We start from the raw sequence: 14,678 nt of genomic DNA, 5'->3' as shown, positions 1-14,678 counted from the left end.
AACGCAAATTAGCATTTGTCCACTGAATTAATACATACATACATACATACATACATACATACATACATACATACATACGTGGATAAAGGCATGAAATTGCCTGAAAAAAAGAGTGCTAAAGGTGGCATTTGCAAAAGTTTGGGAACACTTTTATTTGTTTCATAAATAATTTATGTTTATAACATCAAGACCTGATTAATTAGTTAGGCCTGAAATTAATCCAGGTGCAGACAATTCCAGAGCTAATTAAATGCTCCAACCCCCTGACCTCTCAGGATGCTGTGCCTTCTCTCAACAAACATTGGCTTCTCTAAGCATCTAAATGAGAACTTAAAAATAAAGTTAATTAACTGTTAGAAAACAGGATAAGGATAAATGCTTACAGCCTGAAATTTGTCAGAAACATCATTATGAAATTGATGACAATGAACCTTTGAAACCAAGCCAGAGACATGTATCCAACAGAATTGCTCAGAAACTTGTCAGGTATGTAAAGCAGACCCAGTATATTACTGCAAAGAGCCTGCAAAAAGGTTTGGCTGACACTGAAATTGTGATCCAACAGCAATGCGTACACAAAATATGGTTTACATAGAACAGTTTTGGTGGAGGGATGACGGAGACATTTTCTAGAACTTCATCACAAAAGTCAAAATCTGTTGTATGCTAAGCAGTTGATAGATAAGTCATACTGGCCCCATACACTAGGGCGACGTCTCTGAGCACAGAAGTCTCCCTGGAAGCTCTGGGTAGCAGGATCGCGTGCGATATGTCGTATGCAGTCAGGGCCGGTGCAAGGCACCGGAGCGCCCCAGGCAAGGGGGGGTGGGGTGCCCCGGTGCCTACGGGGGGGGGGGGGTACCTGCGACACTGTGTGATCTGGCGGCGGGGTCCCTGCAGTGATGCGCGCTATCCCGCAGCCAGGCGGCGGCGCGGGAAGCGCTGATGGGTTTGAAAACTCGCCGCACGATGACCAATAATGTTGTATCTAGGGGCTGTCTGACCCCTAAATCCATCCCTGATTCGTAGGACATCAGGAGACACAGCTAAATATTAACAAATCTTAGAAGTCGGATACTCTGAATGTGAGGAAGAAGATGATTGGCTAGGGTTACAATCAGTTCCCTAGTATCTAAGGTACCTGTGGGCATGAGGCCTTATGCAAGGATCTATAGCCTGTCAGCAAGCCAGACCAGGCCTCGTTGGGGTTAGTTTAGACCTGCTCACTAGGCTGTATATATTTGCTGCCTAACGAGCAGGTAACCCCGCCGACCCAATCCCCGTGACACAATGCGAGCGGATGTCTAGGCTTACACATCCACTCGCATGTTTCTGCACAGAGGAGAAATCATTTGATGGTTACTCACCATCGAATGATGTCTACGAAGAGAGATAATACGATGGTTACTCACCATCAAATGATTTCACTTCATAGAGCCTGGACTTACTTTTATCCTGCAAATTTGGGTCGGTGCTGGCATCATGTGACGTCATCCGCCGACCCCAAGCAGGCGAGGACACACCTGCGTTAGCAGGTGTCCATCCACCGTTTCCAGGAGGGCTCCCACCGTTTATGTGGGCACTCTCAAGAAACGCTGAGTGGACCCCAGCGACAGCCCCCTGCCTGTCAATCATTTTGTGAACGCCACGGAGATTGTAAAACTCATTCACTCCGGGTATTTGCGCATGAATGACTTTGCGCATGCGCACACCCCCCACCATCGGAGATGGGAATGAATTCACTGCTCGATAAGCAGGTATGAATTGGCCCCTTTGTCTCCTCTCCTCCCTTTTTGATGTCCACATGAAAGATCTTTTGCACATGTTATAGTCACAGTAATATCTATGCGTTCAAATAAAGCCTCCATACAGAAATACATTGGGGGAAATGTAATAGGATGAGAGATTCAGAAAGTGACAGATTTGGTAAGAAATCTCCAGTTTTTTTAAAGCGGCAACTGGTTTTGCAGTGTAAATCATTGCCGCTTTAAAAAAACCTGGAGATTTCTTACCAAATCTCTCATTTTCTGAATCTCTCATCCTATTGCATTTCCCCCCATCATGTTTAAGTTTCTGCAACAAAGTTCCAGTGGCACATACGGTATAAGATCTTATAAAAGCTGTGCCAATTTGGATTAATTAGATAACAATAACTTTATAGTGCAGATTAAATGATTCTGAATATTTTTAGACACCAGCCTAACTTACTGTAACTGTTGCTTCAGGGCACAGCAACTGATGCTAAGTGGTAAGACAACGCATTGTTGCTCAACTGCCACCAAAGTGTGGGTTACTGGTTTTGAGTTTAATTGAAACTGAACAATGCACATGCAATTCATTAAGGCAATATAGAGCAGTGGGTAAAATACAGAAAAAATACGAAACAAAATGAAGAACCTTATATTAAAATGATATGTGAAAAAAGCAAAATAAGCAAGTATAGCAAAAAATCACTAATGTAATTTCGACGTTCACTAACAGATTTAGTAAAGATGGATAAACCTACTTAATACCCTGTGCTTTACTATATTGTCGTGCAATGTAAAGAGGTGTACAGACAGTGCGAGCCATGGGCACTTGTGACTTAGCTCATGGACAATTCTGACTAAGGCCATGGGTGATTTAGACTTTGGCCGATTTGGCCATGGGCCAAATATACTACACTGTGTGGCATAGTAAAAATTGCATTGCATGCACAGTCCATTTTGCCAGGCAATAGTGATGCTGTGGGGACACGCACACAGGGTGCAATTCTGGCTAGCACATCGCACTGGCTTAAGTCACTTACGTGTCCTTGTTTTGCTTATTTGGTTATGTACTCTGCAGATCCCATGTGGCGGTACATAAATAAAGGATAAGAATTATAATAATAATACTACTAATAAAGAAAACCTTATTCTTACAGTAAGGTATCCATAGGTGTGCGCACATTGAGTGTTAGGGGTGCACAGGCACCCCCTACTGCTGTGCCCACCCTTATGAGCACCTCCTTCATTACGAAAGACTTTTGCTTTTTAAAACAGTATTCCATTGAAAGAAGCTTCCATCAATCAATTATGTTGATTATTAATTATACTAGACCATTGTCATATAACTGCATACCCGCGTCATCCATATACTGTATGTTGTTTTACTTTATTTGCATGTACGGTTACACAGTAATTAGAAGATTAAAACTGAAATAGGCAGGAGATTTTGGTGTGGCTGAGATTGTAGCGATCGCCAATAGATGATGGTCGACACACCTGATTGGCGGTGTAGGACAAACCCAATGGACGGTATTAGACATGCCCAATAGGTGGTGCTAGGCACACCCCTTTGACAGTGCACACCCTAATAAAATGTGCTGTGCACGCCTATGAAGGTATCTACACATAGGGAGATTTGCTGAGTGTTCTGAGCGATGCTAGATGCTCAGAACACTCAGCATGATCGATCAACACACATCGATGTGTCAGTGCTGAGCGATCTGTAAGGACCGATCTCCGGTGAGAACACTGACCCTGACCAGCGTTTAACTAGATTTATCCAGCATTCTGAATATTAATCACTGGGCGATAGCAACTTGTGGGGTCGTGCATCGCTATAGCTATGGCCCCTACACACGGAGCGATGTAGGGCATTTTCTAAGCGATCTACTCTTAGAAAATGCCCTACAATCACCCCGTGTGTAGTCCCCATAAGAAACATATGCTAATCAATTTCTTGCCCTTTATGTGCACTATTAAGAAGACAGAGACATATAGGTGTTACTGAGACAATAAAGGTGCTGTAAAAAACAGAAGCTGTATCATATCTGTAATCAGTGTTCCGTCTACAAGCAAACAGTGGGCGATTGTGAATCACATTGATGTCAATTACAGCACACACAGTGCTGTGACACCTGTCAGCAACACTACACCAATGAAGCACACCCAGACCGGAAAAGAGCTTTCAGCAGACACAGCTCAGACACATTCCTCACCTTCACATTTGTTGCAATTGTTGAAAAAAAAACAGTCACACATTTTTAGTTTTTATTTTTGTTTGCTTTAAGTGCAGATATAATGTCCTGTCCTCATTTTTGTATGCCACAAAACACATTTTACTGGTGTCATCTAACAGTACAGACCAGAGCAGTTTTTTACTCCTCCAGGATGATCCTACAGTAGGAGCAGAGGTGATTTTGGCGGTTTATATAACCCAAACAACAGAGCTTTATTTATTTTATTTATTAGCCGTTTCTTATATAGCGCACACATAATCCGCAGCGCTGTACAGAGAATAATTGAACATACACATCAGTCCCTGCCCCAGTGGAGTTTACAATCTATATTCCCTACCACATGTACATACACACATTTATTGTTGGGAGCCAATTGACCTACCAGTATGTTTTTGGATTGTGGGAGGAAACCGGAATACCCTGAGGAAACCCACGCAAACACGGGCAGAATATACAAACTCCGCACAGTTAGGGCCATGGTTGGAATGGAACCCATGACCTCAGCGCTGTGAGGCAGTAATGCTAACCATTACACCATCTCCCAAAATTTCTACTACTGAGGTGGAGTTGGAATATCATTTTGCACGGAGATGCCCTTTAAAAAGATCAAAGTTAAAAGTGAACTAACAAAATTACAGGTATGAGGCGTTGAGGTCTTTAAAGAGTTGCCTATAAAAGGTCTGTACTCAGAGTTATGTAGTGTGGGTCTATCCTACTTGTAGCTACTTGTAATAAATGAGTGTGTCATCTGTAATTGTGTCCCCAACTGGGGGGTGCCCAAAGCAACTAATCAGATTCTGTCTATCATTTCATATTCCATCCTAGAAAATGATAGAATCTGATTGGTTACTTTATGCAACATCACTTCTTTTCCTTTTTAGAAGCTTTAGTAAATTTACCTCTGGGTCTCAGGCTGGAAAACCATCCAACTCACTCATACATATAGTGAATTGCATTTGTAAGGACGTAATTAAATATAGAAACAGTGTTTGCTAAAGGCGATCTATAAAGTTTAAATTCTGCACTCGTCTAAGATTTTGTTGAAACATGCTGAGGTCACAGTAATCAGTAGCACGCAGCTCATCCATATTAAAGACCCCTAATCAGTACTGGATGCCAGAATACACTGCCCCTGTCCACTTATACAATTATTCATCTTCTGAGTCAATCGTGATTCGAAAAATAAAGGGGCCTACACAAGTAGCGATTTATGGGCATTTTCTAAGCGATCTCACTAGGGGGTGGATGTATTAAAATACATCGCCGCCCTTCGCGCCCCCCCCCCACCGCGATGCCAGCGCATATGTCCTAACATATGCGGCTGGCATCACGGTGCGTTAACGGAGGCCCCCCTCGATACCTGTACAGTGGTGTCTCCGTCACCTTCCTGCCGCCACGCTCTCCCCTCACGCCGGGGACAGCTAAGCAGGCTGTCCCTGGCACCTCCTCCTCCCCCCTGCAGCCGGAAGGATGTCCGGCTGCTTCACTAGGGGGAGGAGGGGTTTACCTTCCGGGGTCCAGGAGGACCCTTCATGAAGGTAAGTCAGAGGGGGGTCGGCGAGGTTGCGGGTTTGCGTCGGAGGCGGCGGGCGGCGAAAAGAAGCCCATAGGCTTCTATAGGGTATCGCCACCCGAAGGTGGCGATACCCTATACCGTATCATACCCATAAATAGGATGATACCATGAACGGTGTTTGTAAACTACACAATGGTCACGCAGAATGGTTGCGGGTACCATGATTGCACTTAATATTACTGTATATAGTGTCTATCTAGCTTAATTTATGTTGCGAAACAAGAGAAACATCTATCAGTGGTCGGTTTAAGAGATCAGACAACTCACAAATTCTTATCCTCAGTTAAAGTCATGTTGCCATGTGTTTAGGTTTCCCTAATCAACCAGTAATTATCAAATGTGTTATTAAACTTGGGACATGAGGGATTCTTCAGATAAGTACTGAGAAACAAGACAAATCCTTATTTGGTGTTAAAAAGACACCAAGCTTGAAATGATATATTATGTTCACAGAGAAGTCCGAAATTCTAAACAGCAGGTGAAATGGATGTAAATTTTCATCCATGCAGTACAGATGCTTTAATCCTATTCATCCCATGCCAGGACACCAGACACCAACCAGTATTAAAAATACAACAAGTAGAACCCAAGCTTGGTCCTATATTTTACATTGACATCAACGAACAATGTATTCATTTAAACCATAAAACTACAGTAGTCACAACAGATTGTAAACTGACAAAAAAAACATGCAATAGTATTAAAGGGCAGAATGGCACTCCGCCAATAAGCTGTGTATACATGTAGGCTGCAGAAAATGATCACGTGAGGATGTATGGATGGCAAATCAAAATATATACAGTATTTATGTCAATAAGAGGACGTTCAGTGCAATTATTTTCAGAAACATATACACGGGCACCGCAATATGTGGCAATAAGAAGTGTTCTAGGCATAACCGATTTATTTTTCGTTATGTTATGGGGATTTAAAATCCAGGTTATTTTTTACGCCAAGAACATACAGTATACATACTGTATGTAGATTTTTTCTTATTCATAATACTAGCATGAAAACTAATGCGCTTTCATTGGATAATCCTGGCATATACTGTACCAGGACATTTCCCAAAATACGGTGCAGCACTTCTTGTGGGTAATGTGTGAGGTGTGGTAAGAAATGATTGGAAGTACTGCAGCAATATTGCTCAGTGCAGCATGTGGGGTGTTATGAACAAATGTGGGGCAACCAGCAAACTGTAGTTAAGAACATGGCAATCATTATTGTTCTGCATACTTATTTTTTTTAATAGTTGTTGTCAATTTAAGGTGTGTATAAGAATGGAATTCAATAGCAAGTCTGCACATTCTCTTTTTTTTTTTTATAAACTAAACTGTATTGTTATATAAACTAATTACATAACATTTTATATTAACTTTTACCTTCGGGAACCCTTTGGGGATAAGGCTATTAAAGTCCGTGTATTGGGAACTCACGTTATATTTCACACAATGAACTAGCTCCAAGAGCTGAAATATTTAACTGGTTGACTTGTGTGAAAAACAGTGGTCTGTGAAACAGACTCTATAGTGATATGCCAGTCCCTATGGCCATTATCATCTAGGGGACACTTTACTGTCTTCTGTAACAGACATTGCTGTTTGTGAGAGCTGAAAATAACTTCAAACGGAGTGGGAGACAAGAGGTCATGTCCCTATCATTTGTACTTAAAGGTGGAAGCCTCATTGCTGTTACATACCTGTAAGAAACTTATGCTCCAGTTGGGTAGGAACTAATCAGAATCAACTTTATTGGTCATGCATACAGTACTTTGTGAATGATATCAAATCTGTGTAAAGCACTATTTAAAACGGTTGTTATATCTATGTCCAAGGCTCTTGTCTATCTTTTGACTTGGTCAGATATGCCGCATGGCTATTGAGATGTATACATCAAAGCATGTTGGATCAAAGTATGAATTAAAAATGCAGTAAGATATTTATGTTACAGATCAATGACCTGTATACATATATGAAGCAGTCAGGGGACACATTTGCATCTTGTTCAGATTTGTTGCAACACTTCTTATGTTGTTAAAAGTTTGTTTCCTCAAAAGTAGAACTTCAGTGGTTTCTGTATAAGCAGTTCTTTCCTTGTTTAGCATACCATAGCCAGAGCATGTCATACTTACACTATACTGTAAAACAGTGGCGTGGGTACTTTGAAGCATTTTAAAGCAATAATCACCATTGGTGCTATGGCTTATTAAATTGCTTAAAGTAAATCAGATAGAGCTCGAATTTTTACAATTCAAACTTTTATTACTTGTACAGTAATATACACTTAGCAATGTGTTGTAGGTACAGTACCAAAGTCGGTACTTGTGTACTAGCACGGCGCCCATCGCATCGCAGACCATAAGGCATGCGATTGTCGGCATGGAGTTTATTATATATATAGTGTGGCGAGCACAGCGAGCCACAAGCGTGGCGAACGGACGCGGAATACATGTAAAGTAATACGCGTCCGCTCGCCATGCTTCGGGCTCGGTGGCTCGCTGCGCTCGCCACACTATATAAAATAAACTCCGCGCCGACGTGGATAGTGGGGGTATGAAAAGGTCGTAGGACGCGTACCGCCGCCCCTCGTGGGCTTGCTGCGCTTGCCACACTTTAGGTTCACGTTCATAGTGGGGGTGGCGTGGGGGTGCATTTAACATTGTAAGCCCCCATTAGGGTGCTTATACAATTAAACATCGTATAGGGGGCTTATACAATTTTAAATCGCATCGCATCGCAGTGCATCGGGTGTATGCCATGCGATGCAATGCGATTATATGTCGGGCGACCAAATATCGTGCTAGTACACAAGTACCCCAAAGTCATTTATAAAAGGATGCTTATACTGTAAATGTACTTTTCTATCTTCATCCTACAGGTAGCTATAAAAATGTATCTGCAACAGTGAGAAAGGAACTCCCAGTCCCTGTTAAAGTTTTGGCAAATAACTGTTCTATATACGGATGCTGCTAATATATATATTATATATAACATATACAATACCAGCATGGCTTTATTCGTACTTACATTGCTTCGATATTAGCCAATATCGCTAGCTAAATGGTTGTTGAGCGTGCATGTACAGGGCGATAAATTGCTAGGTGCGTGATCCCGCGACCAGTTCTATACTGGTCGCTTTTCGGTGTCGCTATATGTTCGCTGAGCGCTGAGATATATATTACTGAGCCAAAATTGATCAGCGACCATATTGCACCGTGTGTACACACCTTTACTGTTTGAATCACTGATAAAGCCATGTGTACTGTATTACAAGGTACAATGTCATTTTCATACATTGGTATTGTCATTATTAGGAATTCTAAAGTTTGAACCAGCATGGATGTACATTCTACTCTAGAAAAACAACACTGTGCCTATGGAACCTTTTTAAACCAGCTCTCAAGAGCTTACAATCTAATGTTGCTGTAAAACTTATATATTTGCATGTATCATACTCACAACTTTTTAAAGTATAACTTAACTTTATATTTCTTACTCATGTGTTGTGTGTCTTATCATACATAGGTATATACTGTATATATGACAGTGGAATGAAGAATGTGAGCTTAAGTAACTGTTAATTGTGTGTAAATTGGTGTCTTTCATTCAATATTTGAGTACAGTACAAAAGGTGCAAAAAGTAAATATGTACAGACCTCTTCCAGCAGTTGGTCAACTCTTCCCAAAATAGCTGTCTCCATTTGGTCTGCAGAGACCAATGCAGATAGCTGAGAGTATCGCTGCTTCTCTAAATCAGAAACCCTGGACTGCAGGTCAGAAGTTCTACAGAAAACCAGGAGGCTGAGAACCAGAGAAAAGACTGATAGCACTGCAAACCCACATCCCAGGAGTGCAGGGAACCAGCTGCACGTCCTGGAGTCCTCTGTCCTACAGGGGATGACTTTACAACTCCTAGGGAATACATTGTTGCTAGCAGCATCCCTGCACACCTCCTTCCCCTCCATGCTGTCCAGAGGAGCAATAAATAAATAAATAGAATAAATAATCCACAATCTTTAATCCAAGAAGCAAAAAATCCAGAATTCAGGGTCAAACCGAGGTGGATCCAATAGCAGCTGTTCGGTGTATGACAAGCAGGGTGCAGGAATGGAGCTGCCAGTCACAAATAAATAGACCACAGCAGCTTTGATAGCGTAGATCCAACTTCATGAACAAAATAAAATAGATTTATATACAAGAAGAGAAAAAGTTTTTGGAAAGTTCTGTCCTGTTGCTGACTGTGCTGATTTGTAGTTTATTCTCTCTCTTCTTTTTTTTCTCTTGGTGAACTTCAGTGACTTGGGAGAATTGTAAAGAAGTCACACACAAAAGTCCCCATTAGGAAGGTGTAATTCTCAACTGGTTGCTGCGGCTGATCTTCTCTCCTGTGTAACATGACACACACTGCTCCCTCTCCTGAACTGCAGGGATCAGATGAGCCAGCTGGATTCCCCCCTCAGTGTAAGTAACCTCCTCCACTCCTCCTTGCACACTCTCTGAACTGATTTATTTATTTATGCAAAGTGCCTGGGAGGGCTCCAACCATGGGACATCCTATCCCACCTCCCTTCTAAATCCCCACAGCACCTCTCATCAGCTTGCTTCCAGCTTTGAAGTGATACCCACTGCAGATATATATAGGAGAGAGCAGGAAGAGTTTGTAAATCCAGAACTTTTTCTAATTCCACTCCAGGAGATAACTGATTTCATAACAAAATGCTGCAATCATAATGCAAACAATGTATACATGTTACTATGCTAATATACTACATTAATAACACCACACTGTGTATTCAGCATACGTTGCATCTGTAAAGGGGATCACTTTGTGAGAGTTTTCAAAAAGTGTTTCGTATAACCTGCCAGGTGCTAAAGTTGTTCTCAAGTTTATATATCATTCATTTTACGATGACCTATAAAGAGATATACGTGTGGATCATTACTATCCCCCTTGAGTACATATAAAATCTCGTTCACTTGAGATGCAAGTAGGATGACGGTAAGAAAAATTCTGAATAAAATGTATTTTACTAACACAGACCTCCTACTGTGTATGAGATTGAGTCTCTGCTTGAAAGAGCTTACAATTCAGAGAAAACTGATGGTATTGTGTGATCGCTGATGGTATTGTGAGACAGTTGATGGTATTTTAAGGCTCTTTTTCAGCTCTTAACAATGGCTGTTATTCATTTCCAAAACATTGTCAGAGATGAATCTGATGCATCAAACATGGATTGCACAGTGCCAGCAGTTGAGATACTGTAATATTTGTTTTCCTTGAAATTCCAGAAGTACTGCAGCATTCAGTGCAAGTAGTACATACAGTAAGTGAGAATTGGGACACATATAACATATATTTATATATATATATATAACAGTCATGTATATGGGTAAATGCAGTAGCCTACAACTTGTAGGCATCCCTTAGTCACCAATGAGTCCACCTAATGTTTTTAAGGGACAATAATTTAAAAGGAAAAACAGACTTGGTGTTGCTTTTTAAATGATTGCCCCTTTAAAACATTGGTTAGATTTGCCTACAGCTCATTGGAGCCTGCAAGTTGCATCCATTACATTGCCCCCAGAGCGTGGCAGCATATTCAACATATTATTTCAGTACAGTATATCTCCTTTGTTGTTTTTAAAGTGACACCAGTACTTGTTTCCTAGCAGGGCGCCCACTAAGCTATTTCCTTATACCCTTTTCACATTGCAAAAACCTGCTTTCAACCCGTTTTTCTAAACGTGTCTTAAAACTGGTCAAAAGCCAGTTAAACCCCTTTCATATTGCATGATGTAAAGGTATATTGCAGTTTAAATACCGTTTTGTACCTTTCAGATTCAACCCGTTTCACCCATAGAAAGCCATACAATGTCTTTTTAAATGTTTTTTTTCCTGCTTGTGGGCGGGGATCAAGTGTGGTTGTCATTTATAGCAAATACCGTTTCTGAGCTGTTCACACTGCAGGTGAAACGGCTCCGAACCGTGTAGGATCCTCCTTTTAACACGTGTCAAAATGCCGGTTTTCTGTAACCGGTAAATTGACAATGTAGCTTTCACATTGCTGCTGGAAACGTTTTAAAGCACTAAAAAAACGGCAATATGCCGTGTTACAGCTGCAATGTGAAAGGGGTATTAGTGGGCTATTCTGCGTAGTGAAATCGCACATCACATCGCATGGCTTTTTGTGCCTTGTGATGCGTGCGATGCAATGTGCGATGTGATCTCAGTAGTTCATTTAGTTAATTTATTCACTGCACCCTGAGTGAAATCGCATCGCACATCGCATCGCATGGCCCTTTTTTGTGGCGTGAGATGTGATCTCAGTAGTTCATATGGTAAAACACCTAAAACACCACCACTCTCCACGTCACCCTGAAGTGTGGCGAGTGCAGCGGAACGCGTCCTCCGACCTTTTCATACCCCCACTATCCACGTCGGCGTGGAGTTGATTTTATATAGTGTGAGGAGCGCAGAGAGCCACCGAGCCCGAAGCGTGGTGAGTGTACGCGGATTACTTTACATGTATTCCGCGTCCCCTCGCTGCGCTCGCCACACTATATAAAATCATCTAGACGCCGACGTGGATAGTGGGGGTATTAAAAGGTCGGAGGACGCGTTCCAACGCCCCTCGCGGGGCTCGCTGTGCTCGCCACGCTTTTGGGGTGACGTGGAGTGGTGGTGTTTTACCATATTAACTACTGAGATCACATCTCATGCCACAAAAAGCCATGCAATGCGATGTGCGATGCGATTTCACTACGTTAGCGTACGTAGGAAATCTGGGCGCCCTGCTTGGAAACAAGTACCGTGACACCAGTATTTATTTGACATTTAGGGTTAAATTTACTAAGATATGAGTTCTATTGAAGATACAATGTTGCCCAGGAGATATATTGAAATAATATGTTGAATATGCTGGCACTCTCTGGGGAAAATTTACATTCAGGCAGTTCAAAGAGAGCGTAGTATAGTGTATATCCCGGGTTCAACACTGGTACAAGATCTACTCCAGATCCATGGCTATTGGTGACACCAGTCTGGTACTGCCGCCCAGGGCCGCCGAGAGGGGGGGGGGTATACAAATTTCCTGGGCCCGGGGCTTGCTGCAGGGGCCCGGTGGGGATACTGGTCCTGCCCTGCAGAAGAAGCAGCGCACACCTCTACAGCATGTGCTGTGCTGACAGCAGGCTCCACATGAGCGTCTCACTGAAAGCGTGAAAGCTCATGCTGAGCCTGCTGTCAGCACAGCACATGCTGTAGATGTGTGCTGCTGCTGCTGAAGGGGTGGGGGATAATAACACCCCCCCCCTCCCGAATTTGAGTTTTTTTCACTCTCCCCGTAATAATTTTGGGGGTGTGACTTAATTGGGGGAGGTGGCCACGCCTCCCACAATTAGGCCACCCCCCCCATTTCACTGGGGCCCGGCATACCTCTCGGCGGCCGTGCTGCCGCTCATGGGGCCAGATGTATCAAGCTTCAAAAGTGATAAAATGGAAAGTGATAAACAACCAGCCAATCAGCTCCTACCTGCCATGTCACAGGCTGGGTTTGAAAAATAACAGGTAGGAGCTGATTGATTGGCTGTTTATCACTCTCCACTTTATCACTTTTTGAAGCTTGATACATCTGGCCCACAGTGAGTAAGCCTATACACCATAGGACACTCTCTTTGAGCTGCCAGAATGTCAGTTTAACTTCTGCCTGTAATTGCTACCCCTCTGTTGTTTTTGCACCTGGCACTTTGTAGATAATATTTGTATTTATAATACTGTTATGTACTATTTGTTTTATTGTATGTCACCCTGATGTGTTATTAAACTGTACTGGACATAACAAATGTTAATTTGATACTTACAGGTTTCTGCATGCTACAGTGGTGAAGGGAGGAGTGACTTTCTATAGGTACTTGACTGATGTAGCAGCAGCAGTGTGCGCACAACTTATATATTTTCAACTTTGTACTTTAGCAGAGATGTATCTGTGTGTCTGCATCCAATAGTTTAGCTCCATAGCCGTCGTCATTGTCTCTGCCCCCTTGTACTAGCCCTATATTTGGTGCAAGAAATCCACCTGAAAATAGTTATATGTAAGTGCACACACAACTCTACATAAGTACAACTGCCTGTATATACATATACTAAACTTGTTTGTGGCGACTCATATCTCTCCTGCAGCTGCTTGTGTCCTCCTCCTGCTAGATTGAATGCTCCATGGAGCAGGGCCCTCTTTCCCTTCTTCCTCCTTGCAGTGGGGAGATAGAGCACAGGCGACTGTCACAACACAGCCTCTCTTTCATTTACTGAGCTGTGGAGAGAGACAGCGGCAGCCTGTCCTCTCTCTCCCTCTCATTTTTTTCATGGGGGGGGGGGGGGGGGGGGTATGGCCAGAGACCACCCGGAGGCCCCATCTGGTGACCATGCCCCTTAAATTTCATCAGGGCCCAGCTGACCTGTCAGCATCCCTACTTACATCTCAGCTGTATTGTATTGTACTGAGAACTGTGGTTCATTTTACAATAATGTTAAGTTATGTGTACCCTGTATTGTTCTAATGTGTGCAATATGTACAGTACTGCGAACCACTTGTGGCACCTTATAAATAAAATGTAGTAATAATAATATAATGATAGAAGTGTGAATTTTGAAGTGAGGTTCAAAGCTTCAAGCAATCCTTCTTAATGCTTTGCTGGGGTCCCTAGCTGCAAGCAAGCCTTCCTTCTGCATCGCTGGCATCCCCAGATTCCAGCCATCCGTCTATCTACATTGCTGGTGTCCCCAACTTCCAGACATTCGGCTATCTGCATTGCTGGCATCTCTGGCTTCCAGCCATCCGGCTATCTACATTGCTGGAATCCCCCGCTTCAAGCAAGCCTGAGCTACTGTACTGCTGGTGTACCCAGCTTCAAGCAACCCTGCGTTCTGTACTGCTGGTGTCCCCAGCTCCGCCAGAAACTGAGATCTGGCGAGCTAGCGGGCTGGCTGACAGCAGCTCCATCTGTATGTGCAACCAATTACATTCTGGGGGGATGCTCTAACATCCGCGCCCCCTTACCGCATACATAATTATCGCATATGTTGTAACATACGCGATAATTATGGCAAAGGACAGAGCTG

The 14,678-nt window shown here is 42.7% G+C and overlaps 1 long non-coding RNA gene across 1 annotated transcript in view; it reads right to left on the bottom strand.

The window, feature by feature from the left end:
* LOC146007185 (uncharacterized) overlaps positions 1-10,036 on the bottom strand; it is an 88,252-nt gene extending 78,216 nt beyond the window's left edge. The window contains exon 1 of the long non-coding RNA XR_014444270.1: positions 9,217-10,036. This is a non-coding gene — a long non-coding RNA (uncharacterized LOC146007185). The remainder of the gene's footprint in view (positions 1-9,216) is intronic.
* Between the last annotated feature and the right edge of the window lie 4,642 nt (positions 10,037-14,678).

Source organism: Crinia signifera, chromosome 6 (assembly GCF_055691185.1).
Source record: "Crinia signifera chromosome 6, ASM5569118v1, whole genome shotgun sequence".
NCBI lineage: Eukaryota > Metazoa > Chordata > Amphibia > Anura > Myobatrachidae > Crinia > Crinia signifera.
The sequence above is the reverse complement of the archived record's forward strand: the minus strand, read 5'-3'. Positions and strand labels throughout refer to the sequence as shown.